We start from the raw sequence: 14,174 nt of genomic DNA, 5'->3' as shown, positions 1-14,174 counted from the left end.
ATTTTTATCAAGAACACTACTACTAATTTTCCAGGATAGATTGTCTAGGGTCTAGGTAGGACTGAATTTCTAGTAAACCAAGCAGGAAGAATGAAGTCTAATGAGTGATAACTTATTTACATGACAGTGCACTATTTCAAGGAGCTTCTGTTCAGAAAATTATGTCATCCTTTGGAGGAGACTTTGTAATTTTCAGCTTCATTGGCTATAGAATATTTTTAAAAGTCAGGAATTTATATCCCAGAAAAGTAGGCACAATTACCAGGAGTCAACCAATTATTCACTGTAACAACATCCAGGAACACCTATGGACAGGCATACTGGTTTCCAAGATACATAAATTGTTTATCGCAGACATCAAGGAACTTGACTTTGCAAAGCTTTAGCCACACACACACACACACACACACACACAAGTACTTGCCTTGATTTGCACTTTCTCAAAAGTTTTCTTCAGATTTCCACAGACATCTTACCTTCTGGAAACTGAGGCTACACTCACTCTGGTGATTATCACTTACCACTGGTATTGCCATCTAAGTGTAGTGTGTGTGTCTCTGTGTGTTTGTTCATTCTTCTAGGTTTGTATTGTACATATTGTAAAAGGTGGAGAAGATACTTTCTTTTATTCAAATTCAAGTTCCCAATGAGCAAGGATAATAATCTTGTTTGTCTTCTGCTCCTTCCTAAACCTGATCAAATAATAAACACAGATTTATTTGGTGGATGTGAAGTGGGCAAGATTCTATTTCCAAGTCCCAAAAGGCTTCCTGGCAGATGCACCCCACTGGCTTGCCTCAAATGTTTAAACCCATTGTAAACACTCCTGTGTGTTCACTGAGAAGCTGACCATGTTTTGAGAACTTGGCATACTATGGAATTAAAGTCAGGGACTAGGAAAAGCAGTAGAGGGAAATCAAAGAAGAAATTAAATTGTACATCAGACATGATCTTTTTAAACCCAAAGCACCAAGACTATTACAGTGTTTGTGGGGACTGAGTAGGTGAAGGAGGACAATGAGACCAGAGGCATGAAAGAAACAAAGAATAAAAAATGTCTCATGTCCTTCCCCTTTCCATTCCCGTTGATCATACCATAGTTCAAAGATTGCATTTCTTTTCACCTGAAGCTTGCAGAGGTAATTGATTTCACTGGATTATTGCATGAAGTCCCTCTTGTCCCATCTCTCTGATGAAGTTCAGTGAAAACTGGAAAGACAAATACAAACTAGAAATAAGGGGCTTAAATCTCTTTGCTGAATATAAGGATATTTCCCTTCCTTCTTTTTACTTTGAGCATTTACTTTAGAAAACTTTTTTTTTTTTTTTTTTTTTTTTTTTTTTGAGATAGAGTCTTTCTCTGTCGCCCAGGCTGGAGTGCAGTGGTGCGATCTCGGCTCACTGCAACCTCCGCCTCCTGGGTTCGAGCGATTCTCCTACCTCAGCCTCCTGAGTAGCTGGGATTACAGGTGTGTGCCACCACGCCCGGCTAATTTTTTTTTGTATTTTTAGTAGAGACGGGTTTCACCATGTTGGTCAGGCTGGTCTCAAACTCCTGACCTTGTGATTTGCCTTCCTCAGCCTCCCAAAGTGCTGGGATTACATGCATGAGCCACTGCACCCAGCCTAGAAAACTTCTAAGTACACCACAGTACTTTGCTTTACTGTGATGGTCAATGTGATAACCATACGAAACCATATCAGAGCTAAGTATGTAAGTGGGGTTCGATAAATCCTGAAAGCATTGACTATCTGATGCAGTCATCAAAAATATTATTTAATTTAAATATAGTATTTAATTTTAAGCAAGATTTTATAGCACATAGAGGGGTCCACAGGCCAACAGGGGGATGGCTTTCTATTGGAGCTAGGAACAGAGCTTTACATTGCAATGTAGTGCATGTCTTCTGCTGCAGACTGATCCAGAAAGATTCTGGTGGGAACTTTCAGATGCTCTAAATGAGCATAGAACATTTGATACACAAGTTAGTACATAGAGTATTTCTCAAAATTGAATGCATACTCTACCTTTTGGGGAGCTTGTTAAGATTCTGATTCAGTAGGCCTGAGATTCTGCATTTCTCATCTGCTACCAGAAGATGCTGATGCTGCTGGCCTCCAATCACACTTTGCATAGTAAGGCCTTAAATAAATCTCTTGCTCATCTATACATTTTCATCAACTGGACTATTAACAAGGTATGGATAGCAGGAAATTCAAGGTTACACTCTCCGACAATATTAAAGAATGCTAGATCCTAGAATACCAGCATTCCGTGCTGAAGACTGAAGGAATAGACATGTGCCAGTCAGACGAATATATTGCATGTATTTGTATCAGGCGTCTTTCCAAAAGGGTGGTTATCCATTTGCCTTAGCTGCTGGGCAATTAAGTATGCAGCAAATTTGGCATTCTACTAGAAAAGCCAAGACACCTGGCTTATGGGTCTCAGGGCACTTACTGTTTGAGCTGTGCAACCCACTTCTCGAAAGGAACAGGCCAAGTTTCCTCCCTCCCTACTGAAGGATCCTGTGAGCACAAGGCAGGAAATAGGTACTCGAGCAACATCGAATAGGAAATTGAATAGGAGAAGCCATCCCCACTTGTTAGTAAAGGAACTTCAGCCAAGAACAGGAGAGTGTGGTACTTTCTCTCTTGATAAGAAAGTGCTCTGATACCTGTCAGTTTGAGGAATTTGAACCTGCAGCATTCCAGGATCAAAGAGGGCTCTGCTGTGATGACTAGGTTCTTTCCTGTTGAATGGTTCCTTTTATTGCCTGATCTGGCACTAAAAAAGATCAAGATGGGCTCAGATCACTTCCATCACATGAGAATCTTAATATTAAAAAAAAAGAAAGTCAATACATAGAGAAACTATGGGTTATTTAAATGAGTATTATGAGGTTTTTGTTGTTGCTGTTGTTGTTTTTGAGCTGGAGTCTCTGTTGCCCAGGCTGGAGTGCAATGGTGCGATCTTGGCTCACTGCAACCTCCAACTCCTGGGTTCAAGCAATTCTCCTGCCTCAGCCTCCTGAGTAGCTGGGATTACAGGCACGTGCCACCATGCCCAGCTAATTTTTGTATTTTTAGTAGAGACAGGGTTTCACCATGTTGTCCAGGCTGGTCTTGAACTCCTGACCTCAAGCAATCTGCCTGTCTCGGTCTCCCAAAATACTGGGATTACAGGTGTGAGCACCACACCTGGCCAAAGGAGTATTGTTTTTTGTTGCTATAATAGAATACCTGAGGCTGAGTAATTTAGAAAGAGGTTTATTTAGCTCACAGTTCTGCAGCCTGGGAAGTAGGAGAAGCATGTTACCAGCATCAGCCAGGCCTCTGGTGAGGGCCACTATACTAGGTCAAAACATGGCAGAGAAGGTCAAAGGGGAAGCAGACACATACAAAGCGGAAAAAAAAAAAAAAAAAAAGGACATCTTGGCTGTATAACGACCCACTCTCCCAGGGAACTAATCCATTCCCAAAGGAAGTAATCCAATCTCACCAGAGCCAGAACTCACACACTACAGAGAGAAGGGCACCAAGACATTCATAAGGAATTTACTACTGTGATCCAAACACCTCCTACTAGGCCCCATCTCCCAACCCTGACACATTGGAAACCAAACTTTGACATGAGTTCTGGCGGGGACAAATTAACCATATCCAAACCATAGCGGGTATGTTTATCAGACTAACACTTAAACCCAAAGAGACATAAATGTGACTGTAAAATCTCATCTGGAGATCTCATCAAAAGTTTCAATATGAGGCCCATTCATGGGCCCTAAGTCTCTTATTGACTCAATACTAGGCATAATAGTGCAACAGATACTTTAAATATTTGTTCTCTCCCCTCCCATTCACCCTCCGGCTCTTTCAAGTCCTAAAGAGCCCCAGGCACTTTTTTTTTTTTTTTTCTTTCAAGCTGATGCTTCCCGGGCCTACACCCTGAGATGGTGGCACAGGATTCCTAGGATTCTCTCTAGTTTAAGAAGAACTTTAGTCTTTCCACTTCTGACCCTGGCAAAGACTTGCGTGTACTGATGGAAGCAGTAAGCTCACACTCCTTTTTCCCTAAGGCTTCCTTCAAAGCTTGAAAACACAATGTGAAATTTCTTAGTAGTCATACGTGTCAGGTCTCTGAGCCCAAGCTAAGCCATTATGTCCCCTGTGACCTGCACGTATACAGCCAGATGGCCTGAAGTAACTGAAGAATCACAAAATAAGTGAAATTTAAATGGCCTGTTCCTGCCTTAACTGATGATGTTCCACCACTAAAGAATTGAAAATGGCTGGTCCTTGCCTTAACTACAAAAGAAGTGAAAATGACCGGTCCTTGCCTTAACTGATGACATTACCTTGTGAAATTCCTTCTCCTGGCTCATCCTGGCTCAAAAAGCTCCACCACTGAGCACCTTGTGATCCCCCACCCCTGCCCACCTGAGGACAACCGGCTTTGACTGTAATTTTCCTTTACCTACCCAAATCCTATAAAAGGGCCCTACCCCATCTCCCTTCACTGACTCTCTTTTCCGACTCAGCCCGCCTGCAACCAGGTGATTAAAAAGCTTTATTGGTCACACAAAGCCTGTTTGGTGGTCTCTTCACACGGACGCGCGTGAAAATCCATTCAGCCAAAGGGGCTGGCGATGGGTATTTTAATCTCTCAGTCTTAAGTGATGCCTAGGAGGCCATATCTTTGACCATCCGGCTGGATTCAAAACCTTGGAGATGCTGCCTGCGGGCCTTGGGTGCTGACCTCCTCCTTCTAGGGAGAAAGAGACCTGGTCAGGGCCTACAGGGTGGGTACCCAGTGAGCTTAGATTGCCCATGAGCTGGAGGTTGGGGAGGAGGGTGCTGGCGCCAGAGGGCGACAAGGCGTGAAGAGGCGGATGTAACACCGGGTGAGTCTGGGAGGCACCGCGGGAGCCCGGACTAGAGTGGGTGGGGGGCGGGAGGAGAGCCTGCCTCCGACCTCCGAACGTCCCATCCCTTTCCTATGCCGACCCTGCTTCCCTGCCTGGGTTCTACGTTTATTCGGTGCTCCCTGAGCCCTATTTTAAAGCTGCTTTTTAAGAACTTCCTTTCTGCTCGCCTCCCCCAACTCCTGGCAGCGGTGACCGTGAACTCGCAGGACCTTCGCCCCCGCCCCCGCCCCCGCCCCCGCGAAGGCCCAGGGAAGAACGCTTTTGTCCTTTCTGTTCTCCCTCAACCTGACCCCTTGGGTCACCAGAGCTTCAGGAGAGACCTCAGAGGCCTAGGGCCAGGAGAGGCGAGAAAGGGTTGTGGTTTTTTGAGTGATTGAGATGGAGGACAGAGGGAGCACTTAAAATTAGTTAACTTTAGTTAGACTCCCAGGAGAATTTCTGGATCCACAGACCAAGAAAACAGCCAAATGGATACAGCAAAAATGAATATAAATAATACATAATCCAGGGCTTTGCGCCCAGTGGGGTTGTTGGCAGGTCAGTGATTCCAGCTTTGGGTGCGGGAGACCCCAAGTATCACCTCCGAAACTGTTTTCTAGCTTTCCCTCTGTTCCTTTAGAAAGAAATGGTACAACGCATGACTATCTCAATAGATGCAGAAAAGGCTTTCTGTAAAATTCAACATCCCTTCATGTTAAAACCCCTCAATAATCTAGGTTTTAAAGGAACATACCTCAAAATAATAAAAGCCATGTATGACAAACCCACAACCAACATCATACTGAATGGGCAAAAGCTGGAAGCATTCCCCTTGAAAACAGGCACAAAACACGGATGCCTTCTCTCACCACACCTATTAACATAGTATTGGAAGTTCTGGCCAGAGCAATAAAGCAAGAGAAAGAAATACAGGGCATTCAAATAGGAAGAGAGGAAGTCAAACTATTCCTGTTTGCAGATGACATGATCCTGTATCTAGAAAACCGCCTCATCTCAGCCCAAAAGCTTAAGAAAGCTCATAAGCTGCCAGGTGGGGTGGCTGACGCCTGTAATCCCAACACTTTGGGGGGCCGAGGTGAGTGGATCACCTGAGGTCAGCACTTCGAGACCAGCCTGGCCAACATGGTAAAACCCATCTCTACTGAAAATACAAAAAATTAGCCGGGCGTGGTGGCGGACGCCTGTATTCCCAGCTATTCGGGAGGCTGAGGCAGGAGAATCGCTTGAACCCGGGAGGTGGAGGTTGCAGTGAGTCCAGATGGGCACCACTGCCATGGGTGTCGCCTATCCAGCCTGGGTGACAGACAGAGATGCCGAGAAAAGAAAGAGAGAAAGAGAGAGAGAGAGAGACAGAGAAGAAAAGAAAGGAAGGGAAAGAAAAGAAAAGAGAATGAGCAGCACCAGGGCTCCAGGGAAGCCCGGGAACCACCCTTTCTGAGCTGGGGATGCCCTTGGAATGTGACCGCCTTCTGGGGGTCGCTTCGGTCCTTATGAAAGGAAGCCGTGATTCTACCGTGGGCATACCTGAGGGTGCAGAGCGGCCTTCTTCCTCAACAAGAAGCCCGGCAATCACACCCAGCCTCGCCATGCTCAAACTGCAGGAGGGAGTTTCCTTTGAACGCAGTGACAGGCTTACAGGTCTGTGAACCAAAGGGCGCCTATTAAGTGACCTGAACTTCGACCCCATGGCACTCTAAGCAATATTTGCACCCACAGAACCACGATCCAACAGCAAAGAGTTCTTATTATTCAGTCTTCGGGAATAACTTGCACATCACCGTAGGATTTTTAAAGTTTCCGTGTTTTATTGCCTAGGTTAAGGAAAAGATAAAGGTCTTCCAGAGACATTGACGCTAATAATCGTCGATTACCTGCTAGCCCACACTTCCCGGGGCGAGTGAAGATTCAGTAATTCCTCCTCTCCTTGCGTTTGCTTAAATTCCTAAGGATGAATTAAAATGCTATCCGGAGCTCTGTTTCCGCGAAATTCAGAATTTTGTACTGGTATGCTGGGGCAAAATGTTGAGAGAATGAAGAAGGTAATTGCAAAGAGTGACAGCTCGTCCGGTAGTGTGGCCGAGCGGTCTAAGGCGCTGGATTTAGGCTCCAGTCTCTTCGGGGGCGTGGGTTCGAATCCCACCACTGCCAGTGGTATGTTTTATACAGCAAGGATTCTGAAGTACTAACAAATTCTAGCTATTAAGGAAATTAAATCTTCCTTCCCCAGGACGCTCCCGGATTACACACCATTAGTTCCTTTGAACTCTGTGTTCAAGATTAAAATCACCTCGGTTTCCAATTGGGAATAGTGTCGCTTAGGAAGGCAGGCCTCCTCGTCCGCCGTCTCTCCTCCCTTACTCGTTGTACTGATTCTCTGGATCCCAGTTTTTGCACTGCACCATTTGGGTTCCCGCAATCAGGAAAGTTCAGTTCTCTTCTAAAATGCACGCTCGCATTGAATTATTGTGATTACCTAATTTAAGCATAAGATGGTCAGGAAGTTTTTCCAGAAACTTTCCCATTAGTCCCATCAGTCCGCGGCCGAGACTGCTTTAGGAGTTGCAGCTCTGTGCTCGCGAAATATCCTGCCCAGACCCTATTTTGGTTCTAACCACGTTACTTTTGTAATTGAACATGATGGATGGATGGAAGGATGGAAGGATGGATGGATGGATGGATGGATGGATGGATGGATGGATGGATGGATGGATAAAGCAAAAACTCAGCGGCCGGGCGCAGTAGCTCACACCTGTAATCCCAGCACTTTGGGAGGCCGAGGCGGGCGGATCAAGAGGTCAGAAGATCGAGACCATCCTGAACAACATGGAGAAACCCCGTCCTAGTAAAAAAAAATACAAAAGCCGGGCGTGGTGGCGCGGACGGACCTGTAGTCCCAGCTACACGGGAGGCTGAGGCGGGGGAATCGCTTGAACCCGGGAGGCGGAGGTTGCAGTGAGCCAAGATCGCGCCACTGCACTCTAGTCCTGGCGACAGAGTAAGACTCCGTCTAAAAAATACACTCAGCAAGGTTCATGCTCTCATTCAGAGATCATTATCTCATGGGGTATGGGGAGAAGACAAGTAAACAGTTATTTTGAGTTTATGATTCAAAAACACTTCAAAACGGATTCTTGACTAACTCCGTTCATTGGGCCCGGAGGTGTCTGTGAATGTTGTGGGTTTAGTCACCCTCCTGCCCCTTCCTAGTGAATCAGGTTACGGTGGTGGCGACAGTTCGGGTGTCTGAACTACCCAGCTACAATACTCGCGTAGAAACTAACCCACTGTGGAAAATTAGAAGGGTTACACTCAGGGCCTATTTAGTGGTGTCGTCTCAGAATGGTTGTCCTACTGCGTTTTTTAGCCACTACAGCCCGTCACCTACAGAAGTACTCATGGATTTGGCCGGGCAGCTTCCTCGGGGAGAGATTTCGCTGCCGTGACATGAGGAATGAATGAAAGAAACTGAGCAGAGAACAGCGACTCTGTGCAAGAACCAAGTGTCATGCCACCCAGGCTGGAGTGCAGTGGTGCGATCACTACTCACTGCAGCCTCGAGCTCCCGGGCTCAAGCGATCCTCCCGTCTGTCTCCCAAGGAGCTAGGTTCACAGATCTGCACTATCACGCCCACGCCCGGCTGTTTGCTTACTTGCTTGTTTGTTTTGATAGAGCCCAGGGATTGGGCGGGAGTTGGGAGGGGCGGGGCAGTGGGGAGGGGCATGGTCTCTCTAGATCGCCCAGGTTGATCTCGAACTCCTGGGCGACTAACCTTATGCCACTTTTTGACTCTGCCCTCCTTTTTATATCTTCCTCCCCCCTCATTCAAAATCCTCTTCCGTGCACTCCCAGAACATCTTCCATTTCACTTTGATGACTCCTCCAGACCAGTTCCCTTCTTTTTCACCCACCTATCACCAAGAAATATCTTGGGCCCCCAAGATGTTCACAAAAGAAAAGCCTTTTGTTTTGCTTCTCTCAGAAATCGAGAGACGAGGCATATTTTACTCCCAGTGCCTAGTCGGGGGAAAATATCTCTATATCTGTGGATAAATTGGACCTTCCTGGCACTTTTATAAAATTCCCTGTTTGCATAATTTCTGTATCATTGTTCTTCCTTTTTCCACAAGGCAATTGTTCTGTCTTCCAATTCTGTTTTATGAAAATAAACCAAATTTAAAAGTTGTTGGAACACCCCCACCCACCGCCACAATGCTCTAAGCCTTCAGAGAGATGTGACTGTAATCTGAGTCACATATGGTTACAACTTCTTTCTCAGATTATAGATTAACTCACTTTCTTATTTTTCTGGTTCTGTGTGTACCAGAGAGAATTAAAGGACATCAAGAAAAAAAACCTACAGTCTTCTTAATTAATGACCCTCGTTATAGATGAATTTCCCTTTGTCTTGTTGTGCTTTGTTTGCTTAGACCAGATAACAGAAAACCCATGATTATTATGCCCTCTACAAAAAATGTTAAATGTACCCTTGCCAAAAAGAAACACTGCCTATAACCAATCAAATGGCTGTAACTATGTGCCAACCTTGTATGAATAGTGTATGAATCATGAATAATGTTGTAATCCTGCTAAAAACTCCTCTGTCTCTGCCTATACAAATGAAACCTCAACTTTCCTTCTTCAGAATGCTGACCCTATTCCTTTGGAGTTGGTATTTCCAGGTGGCCCATCCTCACAGTTTTGGCTTGAGTAAACTCTCTTTAAATTAGAGTCTTACCCTTTTGATTATTTCAGGCTGACAGTTTGTTTTCCCTTCTTCCTGAAAAGTAATTCTGTGCATTATCTTGAGACTGAGTTAATTTTTGTTTTTCTGTTCATCTCCTTCTAGTGACTCCCAGAAACCTGATCTATCAGCTGGATGTTTTCAGCTCCATAGAGGCCATCCTTTCCATTGAAACGAAGTGCACTGAAACTTCCTCCATTCCTTCTCCCACTCCTCCTCCCTGCCAGGCCAGCATTTTCCACATTCCAGCATTCTCTCCCTCCACCAAGGACACTAGCATTCCCCAGACTCTCAAGAGCACCACCTCAGAATGTTTTTGCTTATATTGTTTTACTCTTTTCACTGTCCCTTAGTTTCAGTTAATTCCCTCTCCTGTTGATGGAAGGATGCTGACTTGTTTCTATCTCCCCTCATTCATGCCACTCACCATCCCTGCCTTTTTTCTGCCTGCATCACCTCTGCACCACCAAAATGATTCTGAACCCCTGTGCTTCCTGCTGTCCCCTCCTCTTGTTCCTCTTGATAGTACCAGCCTCTCCTCCAGCTCTACTCTACCACCCCTGCCACGTCCCTTACCCCTACTCCTCTCTGGCACTCTTACTGGCGTTTCCCCCAACACATCTGTCTCCACACACACATATCGGAAAGCTCCCTAACTCATTTAAACTTGCATCAATATTTCTGTCAAATTCTAGCTCGAAATTCAACTTCAGGAAGCTCTCTTCAGTTAGTTCCTCCTCACCATTCTGATCTCTCCTTTTCATTGTCTTAAATGTGGTCCTATATCGTTTCGTAAACCTTCATGGCAGTATCAATAAATCAACACAGCGTTATCTATTTTGTTACTTCAACTAAACTGTGAATTAAACTTAAGTCACCAACTTTTTAAAAAATTAATAGATTTTACATCCAAGAGCAGTTTTAAGTTTACAGCAAAACTGGGTGGAAAGTACGGAGAGTTCTTACATTCTGCCCTCTGTCCCCACAGCCTCCCTTATCAAGGACATCCTGCACCAGTATGGTACATTGGTTACAACTAACATTGATACACCATTATTAAACAAAGTCTGTAGTTTAAATCAAGATTCACTCTTGGTGCTGTACATTCTATGAACTTGAACAAATGCATCATAATCATGACATATATACACTATTATAACACCATACAGAGTAGTTTCACTGCCCTAAAAATCTTCTGTGCTCCACACGTTCATCCCTCTCACCTAACTCCTGGAAACTGCCGATGCTTTTACTGTCTACATTGTTTTGCCTTTTCCAGAATGTCATATAGTTGAAATCATACAGTATACGGGCATTTCAGATTGGCTTCTTTTACTTAGTAATATGCCTTTAAATTTACTTCCATGTCTTTTTATTTCTTGATAACATGTATCTTCTAAGGGCTGATTGATATTCCATTGTGTGGACATAGCACAGTTTATCTATTCACCTGTTAAAGGATATCTTTGTTGCTTCCAAGTTTTGGCAATTATACATAAAGCTGCTAATTATACATAAAGCTGTGAAGGGTACTGTGTGGACATATGTTCAACTCATTTGGGTAAGTACCTAAGAGTGTGATTGCTGATTGTATGAGGAACATGTATTTGGTTTTGTAAGAAACTGCAAAAATTGTCTACCATAATGGCACTGGGTATTTTTAAACTTTATTTTATAAAGTAAAAAACTGTTTTTTTATGTAATGTATACAAGTGGCACATTTTGAAAAATACATAAAATTATAAAGAATATCAGTCACCCACAGATAAACAGATTTTGGCATATATCCTTTTTCATTCTTGAATAATAAATTTCTAAAAGTAGAAATAGAATACTTGATTAAATACAATGTCTTTTTAGAGTTCTTGATTTATAATGCCCAATTGTCCTCCAGAAAGCCATGACATTCTGCAAGAATGTTCTTATCAGTATTAGATATTAATAAATAGTTTCCAATTTGATTTCTTATTAGGGAAGGAAGATTTTCCATATGCATACTTGACCTTTTGCTTATTCTCGGTATCGTTTGTTTAGATCCTTTTGAGGGGCAGGCCTTTCTAAAGTATTTCTCCTTAAACCCTGAATTGTCTAGTATGAATTATTCACCATAATGAAAAAGTGTAGGGTTTGGGGGTGAGGTTTAGGGATGTTACCCATTATCCACTCAATGTTAACTAGTCTTACAGATTAGGAGATTGATTCAAATCTAAAAAGAACATCATTAATTTACACCTCCTGAGTAAACAGAATCACATCTACTGCAGAATCACAGAGGACGCATAAAATTAAGGTTCATGGTCAGCAAAATGTTCTTTAATTGCCTGAAAATAGAAACCCAATTAGTGCTTCACAGTCTTTGGGTTAGGATACATTAATGAAACCTTCTGTTGGCTGAGTAGACTGAAACACGAAAACACGGGCAGAAGGGAACCGGCGACCTTAAGGATGGCTGTAGTTATAAACCTCTACAGTCCTCCGCTCTACCAGCTGAGCTATGGAAAATTGTCCATGAGAGATGTTAGTGTAGATATTTGTGCATTGAGTAGCTGCTGGTGAGACTCCTGACTTCTTTGTATTTGGGCTCAGATTAGAGTTCAAGAAGTTTCCGGAGAGCCAGATCTATAGAACTGAGTCCCGGGAGCAGCCTTGAGGCAGTAGGAAGTGAGATCTGAGTAGGAGGTAGTGAGAATGGAAACAGAGCTGAAGCCACGGGCTTGGGGTGAATCTGCGTAGCTTCTGAACTAGGCTGCCTTCAGAGTAATCTGCGAGCCAGATTTCGCCCCAGGATGGCAGGTACGGACCACCAAGCAATCTGCAAGTTGAGAAGTGCGCAGGACTCCGGGGATCATGGCTATCAGCAGATTAGGTTAGATCTCTTCCTCACAAACACAGAGATATGGACCAAGTCTAGCACTTTTCTCCCAGAGACGTGAGCAATCTAGTTTCTTCCTCGCTTACTGCAGGGTACAAACACCTGTTTTCCCGGTATCCTTCATAGGAACCCGACGCTGTACTTTTTCGTCTCAAATCCAGGATCTGGCTTTCACGGAAAGATCATCAAGTGCTTCCTTTCTTCACTAGTCTGTTTCAGCACTGAAAAGGCTAAAAAGCTCCTGCTCTTTTGCAGGAGTGAAGGGAAAAAAAACAAAAACAAAAACAACCCTATCGCTAAGGCCCCAGCGAGATTTGAACTCACGACCCCTGGTTTACAAGACCAGTGCTCTAACCCCTGAGCTATGGAGCCACAACACACAGCGGTTATTTAACAATCAATCTATTATGCAGATAAAATACTAGGTAACTAGTATTTACGTCCAAATAAGAAATACATTAAAAGGAATTTTTGAAGGACGTGACTCTTACATACAAGGAAAAAACATTTTCTTGACCAGGCCCGGACTGGAATGCAAGTCACTGTAATAGTAAAATGGGGAGTAACAAAATTATTTAATAAAAAGTAATGATTATTCATTCCAACTTTTAAATTCTGGATTATTTGCTTCTTTGGAGATAGCTGAATTATTATCTTTTAAAAGTGGCTCTATTTTTATGACTAAAATTAGAAGTATATGTTTCGCTAGGCAAATGACTTACGTTCTTTAAAAGAGATGAGTTTTCAGTTTGCTTGCTCATCAAAAACGAACAAACAAACCATAAAAGACATGAGCATTAATATATATTGCTATCTTAACGCATGCTCCACATTACATGCTCCCCAGCATCAGGCTTGACAAGTCCCAACTGTCGAACAATATCAGGGTCAGGGTGCGTTTCATTACAGAGGAGAATGCAAGAGTGATCAGAGACATTCTCCCAACCCACTTGGATTCTTAATCCAACTCTCTTAGTCTGAGATTGGGGTTGTTTTGAAATGGGAGGCGGCTGTCTTCAAGCACAGGACGTACCCCTCGGACCTTCAGTTTGGGGGTAGACACAGTGAGGGCGCGAAGGCTTCCAGATCTCCCCCAGACTTTCAGCGGAGTCAGGCTCGGTCACAGATTCCTCTAAGTTACCTGAAGCAGAGGTGGCTAGAAGGGGTCCAGCCCTTTCCTTGGTCCTTTAACGCTCCTCTTCCTAGCATTTCGGAGTCCGGGCGGCAGCTCCTTCTCTTTGGGCCTCCAGGCTTTTCTAAGCGCCAACTTGAAGTCCAGAAAGAATAAAAGGGGCTTCGTCGCATGGGAAGGTTGGGGAGGAAGAGTTTCTCTTCTTTTCTCTCCTTTGGTGTCAGCCTGACCAGGAGGCTCAGTCATTCACTAGACAGCTCCCACTGGCCAGGAGCGAGCTCGGCGCAGGGCAAGCCATGTAATCAAGGCAGACACTGCTGCACCCTGGGGAGGTTAGAGCAAGAGCCTGGGAGCTTCGGTTTCCAAGTAGAAAATGCTGCCGAGTAAAGACAATCCTCCCCCCACCACCCACCCACCACCTTTTGAGTGGTAGAGAAGTGGGCTTCTACAGAAGAGAGTGTGGGCAGAGAGCAACTTTTCCCCGACGGCACCTCTTGGGC

General features: G+C 44.2%; 2 non-coding genes across 2 annotated transcripts; one reads left to right on the top strand and one right to left on the bottom strand.

The window, feature by feature from the left end:
- The first annotated feature begins 6,994 nt into the window (after positions 1-6,994).
- Positions 6,995-7,076, top strand: TRNAL-UAG (transfer RNA leucine (anticodon UAG)). The gene has a single exon. It is a non-coding gene; the product is annotated as a tRNA-Leu (tRNA).
- Positions 7,077-12,841: 5,765 nt separating this feature from the next.
- On the bottom strand, positions 12,842-12,914 carry TRNAT-UGU (transfer RNA threonine (anticodon UGU)). The gene has a single exon. It is a non-coding gene; the product is annotated as a tRNA-Thr (tRNA).
- Positions 12,915-14,174: the final 1,260 nt, after the last annotated feature.

This window comes from Macaca thibetana, chromosome 7 (assembly GCF_024542745.1).
Source record: "Macaca thibetana thibetana isolate TM-01 chromosome 7, ASM2454274v1, whole genome shotgun sequence".
NCBI classification, from domain to species: domain Eukaryota; kingdom Metazoa; phylum Chordata; class Mammalia; order Primates; family Cercopithecidae; genus Macaca; species Macaca thibetana.
The sequence above is the reverse complement of the archived record's forward strand: the minus strand, read 5'-3'. Positions and strand labels throughout refer to the sequence as shown.